Here is a 12,695-nt window from a genome sequence, read left to right as displayed (position 1 = left end):
AACTTGGTATAAACTGATTCATGTTTGATTTAGGATTAAATCATTGAATGGGTGTGCCCAGAAGTTCAACATACAGAATTAGGCTCAGGCAGCTGCTGAAACCACAAGTGAGTAATGTAATTTATGACTTACATCTCAGTGAGTCTACTCTTGTCATATTCCATTTCTTTTTCACCCTATTTCATAGAAAGATCTCCATGATCCACTAATTTGTAAATAGCTTTTCTTTTTATATGGTCTCTCTCTCTCTGTGTCTGTGTGAACTGGACTCATAGAGCATTACAGCCCCACCCTGAATGATACCGGAGAAGAAAAATCCTCTTGTCATTGGTACAGATCAAGAAGGCTATCTCATGACCTACTTTGCTTGGTTGGAGATATCTTCCAGAGTCAAAGGTCTACACTAATGGATAGTGGCTAATAGATTGAAGTAATTGAAACTATAGTATTGATGACAAGGAAGTTTTTGGGAAAAAAAAAAAAAGGTATATGGTTAAAGAACTGTTCATTATAGATTCATATATATATATATTTCTCCAAACAAATGCTCATCAAATGATAGCCGGGGGGGGGGGGGGGCAGAAAAAAAAAAAAAACCTCTTCAATAATCATTTGACAAATGATTAATGAGAAAATACATGAATGAGACTTTTCTCCAGCTACCTCACTTCTTGCTAAATGGACTAATGAACAAATCAGACATAGTAAGAATGGAAGCAATACCTAGGTTTATGATGATTTTTTCTTCATCAGGGCTGAATTGACTATCATTACAACTTGAGGTTCACAAGGAGATAGTTATCAGTAACCCAGAGCTTTTCACCTGGTCTGATGCCTTAGGGGAGTCAGCCTACCTACCAATGGGAGGGTGATTATATTTCTAATATCTTCCTCCATGGAAGGAGCCCAATTAGTCTGTATTGGAATATGGATTTGTCATAAAGGTAGAGTTTCCTTTGGTCTCTACACCATTCTGTGATCATTTTCATCTTTATTGAATTCTCATTCATTTATGTATATCACAATGTATCTTTGGTCAGTAAACTGTTCTTAAAGCAAGAAAAGAAGAAAATGAGCTTATGCTTATATCAGTGTGTCATATTTCTCATCACTTAAAAACAGCTGATCTTAAAGAATAGTGGAATACTCTTTAGAATAGTCAGTTAAGATGCTATAAGAGGGACAATACCTTTGGGCTTGGGATATGGTATAGGCTCTGAACAAAAGATCTATATGCAGTGCTATATTTCCCAGAGTTGGAAATATGGACCCACCAAGAGAGACCAGGGATTAGAAGCTGGACTTGCAGCTTCCAATCGGAATTCCTGCCCAACTTTCAAAATATTGATTTCCTAACACATAACATTCAGAGTTCCAATATTCTAGAGATTTTAAAATAGTAGGAGAAAAAAATAAAACCTCCATCAGAGAACCCCAAACATATTTCTGTTGAATTTATAACTGGGACTGCTAAATAGCTATTTAATAAGAATTTTATAGATAAACATAATCAATAGGATAGATGATAGATGGATAGATAGATTTATTCTAAGAATTGACTCATGCAATTTCAGGTCAAGAAACCCTACAATCTGCCAGCTGCCTACTGGAGAATCAGGAAAGCCAGTATTACAATTCAGTTCAAATACAAAGGCTTGAGAACCAGGGGAGCCGATGGTATAAATCCGTCAGTCTGATGCCAAAATCCTGAGAATCAGGAGCTTTGATGTCCAAGGCCAAGAAAAAAATAGAAGTCAAGAAAAGAGAGAATTTACCCTCCTTCACCTCTTTGTTCTATCCAGGCCCTAAAAGGATTATGTTGCTCACACATTGGTGGACGTGGGTCTTCTTTTCCTGTGTCTACTGAATCAGATGGTAATCTCTTCCAGAAATACCCTTGACAGGCACACCCAGAAACAATGCTCTACCAGATATCTGGGAATCCTGTAGCCTAGTCAAACTGATACATAAAATTAACCATTAAAATAGCCCTCTTGGGTTTCTTGTGTCATTGAGGAAAAAGAAAAGAGAGGTTCATCACGTTGTCTAGAATGATCGCTCCTGATTAATAAACAGCAATACTATTACAAGATGTAACTATGAAAGATACATGAGGCATCTCCTGAGAAATTTCATTCCCAGTGTCTGAAATCAACACATGGTAACAGCTTTACAACATAGAGGTATTAACAGGGGTTTCCAATCTTCAGGAAAGTATAGATGCCAAACCTATTAGCTAGCAGATGAAAAGCAGATGAAAGAAGAGCATATAAAACCAGAAATCAGGAAAAGTTAGTATAAATAGCAATTTTGGCCTAGTGAACAGTTGAAGAAATGAAAGAATGAAAGTCATTGAAATAACCCCTGGGTTGGTTATAATAAGTTATTTTTGCCAACATGCTCTTCCTCCTTTATTTATACAGGATGTATGGGTTGAAATTAATTTTATAAGCAAATATACAATTTATGCATTCTTGAGATAGATCTATGAATTAATTAGGAAAAGCCATTAATTAGAAATTTTAAACTTGGAGCTATATTCAGTAATGATTAAGCTGCGAATTTTGCCTTTTGGGGACAGATGGACATCTGTTTTACTTATATGTAGGCAGTTGTAATATGTTATATTTAGGGGTATTGTTGTTGTTTTGATATTATTAGTCAAGGGTTGAGACTATCTTGATGAGTGTATAATCTGGGAAGACTGTAATTACCAACATATCTTGGTCACTCTACATTTTACTTTTTTTTTTTAAGATTTTTTTATTTATTCACGCAAGACAGAGAGAGAGGAAGAGACCCAGGCAGAGGGAGAAGCAGGCTCCCTGCGGGGACCCCGATGTGGGACTCGATCCTGGGATCCTGGGGTCATGCTCTGAGCCAAAGGCAGACGCTCCACCACTGAGCCATCCAGGGGCCCCTATGTTTTACTTTTCACATTTTACTTGCTTTTGCAATACAAGAATCTCACCCAAAACACTTCTCTACATTCGGGAAAAAAAAATTCCTTTTCCTGTAATAAGGTCATATATGAAATTTAGATTCCACCGTTTGTATGCATCCAAGTGACATTTTGATTAGTTTCATGGCGAAAGAAGTAAGGAACAGTGTATACCTTGTACAGATTTGCCAATTTTTACAAAGATCTGAAATGGTAGGCGTGGAACAGCTTTCTGATTTGTAGTTTTCTGTTCGTGGCAGAGTTAATAGTTCTGTCAATTAGCCCGTTCTAAAGTGAGGTGTGAAAAGTCATTTCTAGAATCTAAGTCTAGAATTCGTTTGCTCAGAATGAAAAGTTCGGTGAAATATCTCTAATTTTCACAACTCCTTTCTGCTGGAGTGTTTTTTTCTTGGTAACGAGGATTCTGAGGAACAGTGGCCATATACGGCAATTTCAAGTTTTGCTTTGTTTTGTTTGTTTATTTGTTTATTTGAGAGAGAAAGCGAGGGCAAGTGGAGTAAGGAGGGGCAGAGGGAGAGGGAATCTCAAGCAGGTCCCATGCCCAGTGCAGAGCCTGACAAGGGGCTGAGCTCATAATCCTGAGACCATGACCCAAGCTGAAATCAAGAGTCATACACTTAACAGACTGATCCACCCAGGGGTCCCAAGTTTTATTTAATTTTTTTCTAAATCCCAGAGAATAATTTTGTGTAAAATTAGTATCTTGAAAATTATGGTAATTAAAGGCAAGTCTAAGATACGGGTCCTGTGAGAAAATAATTCAGCTAGGAAATTCAACCTGCAAAACGAAAAATAAGATCAATTTTACCATTTCTGTTAGTAAAGATTAATGAATAAGCTGGAATTCTCACTTTCACTCGGTCGTCAAGTAGGTACATTAGAAGACTTTATAGAGCAATTTGGACTTAATAGGTCAGAGATGTTAAAAGTATCACAAAGTCGGTTTCTAGAAAGACCAGATGAAATCCTTACTCTGTGACATAATATCATCATTAGTAGCAGGTTGCAAGAGTCTCAATGATAGGAAAATATGAGTCCCTGATTAGGATTGCTTTTACGTGTCTTGTTCTTTGTGACCTTTTCTGTGTAGCAATATTAAAGGGCACTGGATGCTTTTTTCTGTGATGCTTAGTATCATTTCTCAAACACCATTATAGTTGGAATGGCCCGCATTAAACGGCGATGTGACACTGGTCTACCCAACAGCGTAGCTGATTTTTATGGTGACACTAGAATGTGAAATGAGAGAAGCAAGATGATGTTACAGGATCAGAGTTTTTCTTTCGCAGACGATCCTTGGTACATTCCTCTAAATGTATTGGGAGGTGGAAATTGGAGCAGGATTTTCTTTTCCCCAGGTGGGCTGTGCCAGGTGGTGCCTCTACAACAAAGGGATCGGTGTAGAAAAAGGGCCCATGTAGAGTCCTGTGGTTAATTCTACCAACTTCTGCTAAGACCATAGGGATTCATCAATCAACAGAAACAAAGCAGAGAATAATCAGAAGGGATGTCGGACAGATGAGGTAACCTGGAGATGGAGCCCAGGATCACAGCATTGGCGGGGGAGGCGCCCGGGGTGCTAGCTGAGAATGCAGAGGAACCTGCAGCCTGGAGGGCTGGCCAACAACACTGTCACGGTGGGACAGAGACTGTGTGAAGTCCACATGACTGAGTGGAACTGAGAGATTCTTGAATTCTCAGGCGGGCATCTCTGGCTTTAGAAGTGTGCACTTTTAGATGTGTGTGGAGCAATGCAAACACCAACAGTCTAAACAAATAATCTACTTACTAGTTTAGAAAAATAACTATAGGTTAGAGCATTTAACTGCCAGTGATTCTGCTCCAAAATGCATGCGTCTAAACTTTCTCCTAGGCAGTTATAACCACAGGATGAAAATAACTTTAAAGGGAGTTCAGAAACCATTGACTTAGGCTGGGAGAGTCCAAGTTGAAAAATAAAAAGCCTTTCCTCTTTGTTCCCTTTCACTATTTTTTATATTCCCCAAATGAATGAGACCATATAATCTTTGTCCTTCTTCAATTGACTTACTTCACTCAGCACAATACCCTCCAGTTCCATCCACGTTGAAGCAAATGGTGGGTATTTGTCATTTCTAATGGCTGAGGAATATTCCATTGTATACATAGACCATGTCTTCTTTATCCATTCATCTTCTGATGGACACTGGAGAAAAAATTAGTGGGAAATATTAGAAAGGGAAACAAAACATGAGAGACTCCTAACTCTGGGAAACGAACAAGGGGTGGTGGAAAGGGAGGAGGGCAGGGGGATGGAGTGGCTGGGTGACGGGCACTGAGGGGGGCACTTGATGGGATGAGCACTGGGTGTTATTCTATATGTTGGCAAATTGAACACCAATAAAAAAATAAATTAAAAAAATAAAAATAAAAAGCACAGCACTGAAGCATGAAACTTTCAGTAGTTAGAATGTACAATGCACAATTTATCGCTTTGTGAATTATTTCTGGCTTGAGAAAATGCAGTAGGACCCCTGTTTCTGCAGGAGATACACTCTGGGATCCCCAGGGGATGTCTGGCGCTGTGGATCAGTATTGAACGTGTATATACTATTGTTTTCCCTTTACATACACACCTATGACCAACGTTTAATTTATAAATTAGGCAGTAATAATAAAACAGCAATTATAACAATATACTATGATACAAGTTATTTGAATGAGGCCCTCTTTCTCTCCATAAAAATAATTTTATTGTACAGCATTCACCCTTCTCATGATGATACAAGAGGGTAAAAGGCCTTCACGATGACATGAGATGAGGTAAGGGGAGCGACCCAGGCCCTGTGACCTAGCATTTGGCTACCATTGACCTTATCATTCGTCAGAGGAGGTCCATCTGCTCATGCAGGTCGTGGACTTCCAGGATGAAACCATAGGAAGCACAAGTGGGTTGTGCTACTGTGCACCTGACAACATAATACGCATTTGTGCGTTCTAAGAAATAGGGCACAACTGAAGCCTCCAGTTTACTCCTTCCAGATCACCTTCAGGGTCCCTACTTCCAGGTGACCTTTACTCTGCATTGGAGTTCTCACGCAAGTGGCTGTATTTGATCTGATACGAAGCTATCTCCGAAGATAGCACAGCATGTTAATTTGCATGAATTAAAATTGTGTTAAAGACATTATACTTGATGATCATCTAGGACTTTTAAAACATCTAAAAAATAAATTATCCATGTTATACAAGGCTCTTGTTCCTTTGTTCTAATGACTCTATACTGATGCCATGTGAATAATACAGTTTCTTGATGTATTCTCCTGACTGGAAATTCAGACGCTTTTCAATCTGTCAATATTACAAACAATGCTACGATGAACATTCTTGTACACATCTCTCTGGGCACCTGTGGCCATTTCTGGGGAAATAGAATTGCCAAGCTACATTATATGTGCATCTTCCACTCCACTGGAGAGTGTGAAATTGCTCTCCAGAGGAACCAGGCCAACTTACAAATCTGCTAGCACTGAATGGGGGTTCCCTTTGCCCCACACCTTACAATCAGTTATTGCAATTTTTTCCCCTCACTTTTGCCAATTTAATGAGTGTGAAATTATAGGTAATTATTGTTTTAATTTGCATTTTCCCAATTACTAATGAGTTTGAGCATTTTTGCATGATTATTGGCCTTGTGAGTCTCCTCTTACGGGATTTGCCTTAATTTATTGTGAGCTCAGCCAGGTACGCTAATGAATATTTGTTTTATTTAATTCAGAATTTTGTAGGGTTTTGCCACAGAAAATTTTTTGAGTATTTTGTTTGAGACACTGCTTTGAGATACTAATGCCTGTTCTTCCCCTCGGAGATTCTAATTTAGTTGTTATGCAACCTGCCCACTAGGGTTTTTATAAACTCCTCAGGTCTTTTTAAGTACAGCAGCATTTGAGAACCTTTGGATTAAGTTGCTCCTAGATTGCTAATGTTTCAGAAAAATGAATCCGTTGGTGTCATATTTTTTACCTTAACTGTTAGGGATTGAGTAGAAGACGAAGAAACAAATCATTCAATTGGCAAATGAAGTTGGAATACTCTGATTTATTTGATAAAATATCCTGTCACCTTTGGATAGATAGAAGATTTACCCAATAATACCAAGAGACATTTACATTGTTTTCCCTATCATAGAGAAATATTTAGGGAAGGCGAGAGAGATGCACTGGCCAACTGTTATTGTAAGAATATTGAATATTAGGGTTGGATAACTACATAAATAGACTTTATTCTAAAATTTGGACCTTCTATGGAGAAAGTACTTTTGAGAAATGGTACGTTTCTTCACCTGATTTGGCTGAGAGAGTAAACGTAAACTGGCCCTACTGGGCAGACATGCCCAAAGCCTGAGTCTCCAGAAAAGTTCTGGGGAGGAACACAAATGCACAGGAAATTGAAAAAGGATCTTCTATTTTTTTTTTTTTTTTTTGAAAAAGGATCTTCTTGAAGGACCTACGGGGTGGTCCTCACTATGCTCCCCATTCCCACCCTCCGGGTGAGTGTCCAGGGCCACAGGCCACTGTCTTGGGTTTGGGGATGTTATGGGAACTCCATTCACACTGAGACCATTGCTGTATGATTTTCTCAGTATAAGGATGATGTTTAATAAATTTTATCCATTGTCAGTTTTAAAGGAGTTCATATCCTTTGCCTTTGGCAAGTTGAAATACCAGACACCTGACGTTAGCATGAACAAGACTGGCTGTTAGAACAAAGAGCAAAAGAGGCTACATGTGGACACCAGGCCACTCACACACATCGACACCCAGGGAGAAGTGTAGCTTCTTGTGTAATTTGTTTATTTCTTTTCTATTTGTCATTTTAGAAACTGGACGTGTGCTTTACTTATCTCACGGTATTAAGTACCCCGTGAGAATTTAATGAAAATTCTGGCTTGTGTGGTTTTATGTCATTCATTGCTTAACACTTTAAAATATATTACACTAATACATTCATACATTATCACATTAAAATACAATGCATTATATCATCTTTAATTAAAAAAAAAAAAAAAAAACTTGGGACGCCTGGGTGGCCCAGCGGTTTAGCGCCTGCCTTCAGCCCAGGGCGTGATCCTGGAGACCTGGGATCGAGTCCCATGTCAGGCTCCCTGCATGGAGCCTACTTCTCCCTCTGCCTGTGTCTCTACCTCTCTCTCTCTCTGTGTGTCTCTCATGAAAAAATAAATAGAATATTAAAAAACAACAACAACAACAACAAAAAACCTCAGGGCTAATTATAAACTTACAGAAAAATTGCAGCAATAATATGACGCATTTTGTTATATTCCTCATCATGATTTCCCTTCATATTAATGACATACATGACCATAGTACAATTATCAAGAAAAGAAAATTAGCATTGCTAAAACATTATGAGCTAAACTGTGGACCTCTTCAAATTTCACAAGTTTTCCATTAATGTCCTTTTTCTCTCCTAGGATTCTATCCAGAAGCTCACATTTCCTTTAATTATTTATCCTTAGTTTCCTCCAGCACGGAACATTTCCTTAGCCTTTCCTTGTGTCTCCTTACCTTGGCTGATGCTTTTGAAGACTACCAATCAGTTATTTTGTAAAATGTCTCTCAGCTAGGAGTTGTCCCATACGTCCTGCTAGTTGGAATGAGGTTATGCATGTTGGGCAAGAATACTACAAAATCGATGGCATGTCCTCAGTGCCTCATATCAAGTTTTTGTGATGTCAGTGAGCCCATTAATGAGGAACATAGCTTGTTAAAATATATGAAGGCTGAGATGATAGATGGAAATTAGTGAAAGGTACAGGAGCGTTGGCCTTGGCACCCCATGAGAATGTGGAGACTGTGGCTGAGGCAATATTGATAACCCCGCGACTCACCTGATGGTGAGCAGTAGGTAACATCGCCCACCTGTCACTAGTGCACCTGCCAGCAGCAGTGTCACTCACCATAAAACAAGGGAGGGAAGTAAGGGCTTCAAATATATTTTTCAACTGCTTTGTGGAAATACAAGCCAGGAAAAAAAAATCCACATCTCTCGTGCAAGAAAATTCCCAGGAACAACCACACGAAACTATCATTCTTGAAGTCATACTTCAAAACCGATCATGTCGATTGTGAAGGAAAACGCACCAGGATGTTCTGCAACTTAAAAGTCTTGGCTGGGAAGGAAAAGTACAAGGAAAAATACAAACAGGCAGGCAGATTGCTTACGGCAACAATTCAGATGTGTTTCGGAATTGCACTGGGAGGTGAAATCCATAATTGGAGAAATTTCGTGATAGTCTGCATTGCAGTTTAAATGAACAGATTTCAGTTCAAAGCCCAATAGACACACTGACAAATAGCATTCTCAAATGACATATTTTACTATACTTAAGCACAGACTTCATTAGTTTGGACACAAATTAGTTTTCTTCTCCTTTTTCATTTTTTTGTTCTCTTACGAGGCTACTTACTTCCCTTCTTAACCATGAAGTTACATAAAGTAAATAATTTTATGATTGTATTGCCTTTGTAAAACTATGTCATAACTCTCATTCTATCTGTTTAACCAGTTCCGAATTTTTCCTAGCAGGTAGAAATTTTTATGAGTCCATTAATGCTCAATATAATTAACATAAGATGATAGTGTTTCTCTTAACGGAATAAAACCTCAAGCATTAGCTTAAAATATAAATAGCATGCATTTGTGATTTTGCTGAGGATAATTTTAAGTCATAAAAATTTCTTCTTGCTACACGTATCCTTTTAGCAGCTGCAAAATTATCATTTATCATTTTGCTTGTCCTTCATAGGTTACATATATTAACATGAACTGATAGTAACACAAAGCAATTTAAGAAGCTTTTTTTTCTTTAAAGAAAAACCAAGAAGTATAATAGTATTTTAGTGTTGAAAAATAATGCATGAAAGTACACTAGAAATGTTTGACACAAAAATAAAAAGCATTCAGAGACAAATAACTGTATTTGATTCCAAGCTGACTGTGGTCATTTTGACTTAATAAATGAATAAACAAATTGGATAGCAACATTAGATATGAAAGTAATTTATAATAAGAGTATTAAAGCATTGTTTTATTGAGTTTTATTGAGGTGTAACGGTTAAATAAATGTATAAGATACTTAAGGTGCTCAAAATTTCTGTTCAAAGTGCACAATGTTATGAGTTGGTGTATGTGTACGTTATGAAAGTATTCCTCCCATTGAGGAGTTAATTAATGCATTCATCACCTCATCTATTTTTCCTTTTATTTTATTTTTGGTGAGAATATTTAAGTTCGACATTCTTATCAAATTTTAGTTATACAATATCGTCTTATCAGCTAAAGCCACCATGCTATGCCTTATCCTCCAATTTTAATCATCATATACCTGAAAATTTGTACTGTTATCAGACCCCCATCTCCCACACTCTTCATTACCTGACAACCATTGTTACACTCTCTGTTTTTGTGTTCAACCTTTTTTTTTTATTTTGTTTTTTCTTTGTCTTTTCTTTCTTTCTTTTTTTTTTTTTTTTAAGATTTCACATGTGAGTGATACCATGAAGTATCTGTCTTTCTCTGCCTGGCTTATTTCATTATTTCATTTTGCCAATATCTTCCAGTTTTACCCGTGGGGTCATAAATGCCAGGATTTCCTTCCTTTTTAAGGTTGAAAGGTATTGCATTATGTACGTACATATAGATGAGTAGATAGAAATGTATATAATATGATATGTGTGTATATATATGTTAAATATATATCACATTTTCTTTATACATTTATTCCTTGATAGATACATAGGTTGTTTCTACACCTTGATTATTGTGAATATTACTACAATAAACATGAAAGAACAAATTTCCCTTTGAGATCATATGGAAGTCCTATTTTTAATTTCTTGAGCGAACTCCATACTGGTTTCTATAGTGGTTGCACCAGTTTATATTCCCAGAAACCTTGTGTAAGGACTTTCTTTTCATCATCCTCCCCAGTATTTGTTATATCTTCTTTTTTTTTTTTTAAGATTTATTTATTAGGGACAAAGAGAGAGAGAGCAGGAGCAGGAGAAGCAGAGGAAGAGGGAGAGAGAATCTCAAGCAGACTCTGAGCTAAGCTCACCTCGGGGCTCAGTCCATGACCCTGAGGTCACAACCTCAGCCAAAAACCGAGTCAGTTGCTTACCTGGCTGTGCCACCCAGGAGCCCTGTTTTACCTTCTTGATAATAGACATTCTAACAGAGCACCTTTTTATATACCCATTAGCCGTTGGCCATGGAAAATATCTTTTTTAGAAAAAATTCAAGTCTGCATCCACTTTCCTTTTTTAAAATTTAATGAAAATTTATTACAGTAAGTTTGATAATATAGTTAAAATAGAAAAGGATCCGAGGTCAGCTCCTTCTGTCATGAATTGGCAAATCACAAGATTAAATATCAAAAAAAAAAATTACATTCTTGCTGCAAATATGTAGAAAGGTAAAGAGAAAAATAGGAAATAATTGTTTTCCTACCTTGGATAACAGGCTGCACAAGATTAGCCTTCAGAAGAGGAAACCAATTGAAGGAAACCCCAGTCACACGTGGAGCAATTCTAGAGCCTCAGTGCAGGGAAAACCCAGGGCCTACAAACCTCACTTAGCTGGAGGGAAAGACACAGAGACGTCAGACGTCAGGGATAGTGAAGTAACTGGAATAAACTGAGCTGAATATTCAAAAGGCCCGTTGCCCATTTTTCTACATGGGCTCTTTGTATTTTGGAGATTGTTTTGTTTGTTCGCTTGTTTTGAGTTGTGAGAGTCTTTGTACATTTTGGATAGTAATGCCTTATCAAATAATGTGGTTTGCAAATATTTTCTTTCTTTCTATAGCTCACTATTTTGTGGATGATTTTCTTTTGTAGGCAGAAATTTTTTTGTCTGCTGTGGTCCCATATGTTTATTTTTGCTTTTGTTACCTTCACTTCTGATGTCATATCCAAATATATATATATATATATATATATATATATATATATATATATATATATATATAATTTCAAAGACCAATGTCTATGAGCTTAACCACTGTGTTTTCTTCTAGGAGTTTTATAGTTTCAGATTTTATGTCCAAACCTTTAATCTAGTTGATTGATTTTTCTATAATGGTGTAAGAAAGGGGTCCAGTTTCACTCTTCGCAGGTGGCTCTTCAGTTTTCCCATCGCCATTTATTAAAGAGACAATCCTTTTCCCATTGTATATTCTGGGGTCCTTTGCTGAAAACCAGTTGCCCACATATGTGTGGGTTTATTTGTGGTTTATTTATGGGCTCTCAATTCTGTTCCATTAATATATGTATCTGTTTTAAGCCCATGCCATACTGTTTTTGAATGCTGTAACTTTCTAATATAAAATCAGGACATGTGATGCCTCCAGTTTTGTTCTTTGCAAGGATTGTATTAGTTATTTGGGGATCTTCTGTGGTTGCTTCAGATTTTAGTATTTTTTTCCCTGTAAAAAAAATGCCACTGGCGTTTTGATAGGTATTACATTGAATCTGTAGACCACTTCGAGTATTACAGTCATTTTAACAATATTAATTCTTCCAGTGCATGAGCATGGAATAGTTTTCCATATATTTGTCTTCTTCCATTTCTTTCATTATTCTCTTGGAATTTTCAGTGTACAGATCTTTCATTTCCTTGGGTAAATTTATTTCTAAGTATTATTCATCGTGATACTATTGCAGTGGTATTG

This window comes from Canis lupus, chromosome 10 (genome assembly GCF_011100685.1).
Source record: "Canis lupus familiaris isolate Mischka breed German Shepherd chromosome 10, alternate assembly UU_Cfam_GSD_1.0, whole genome shotgun sequence".
Classification (NCBI taxonomy): Eukaryota; Metazoa; Chordata; class Mammalia; order Carnivora; family Canidae; genus Canis; species Canis lupus.
This window is presented reverse-complemented; position numbering follows the sequence as displayed.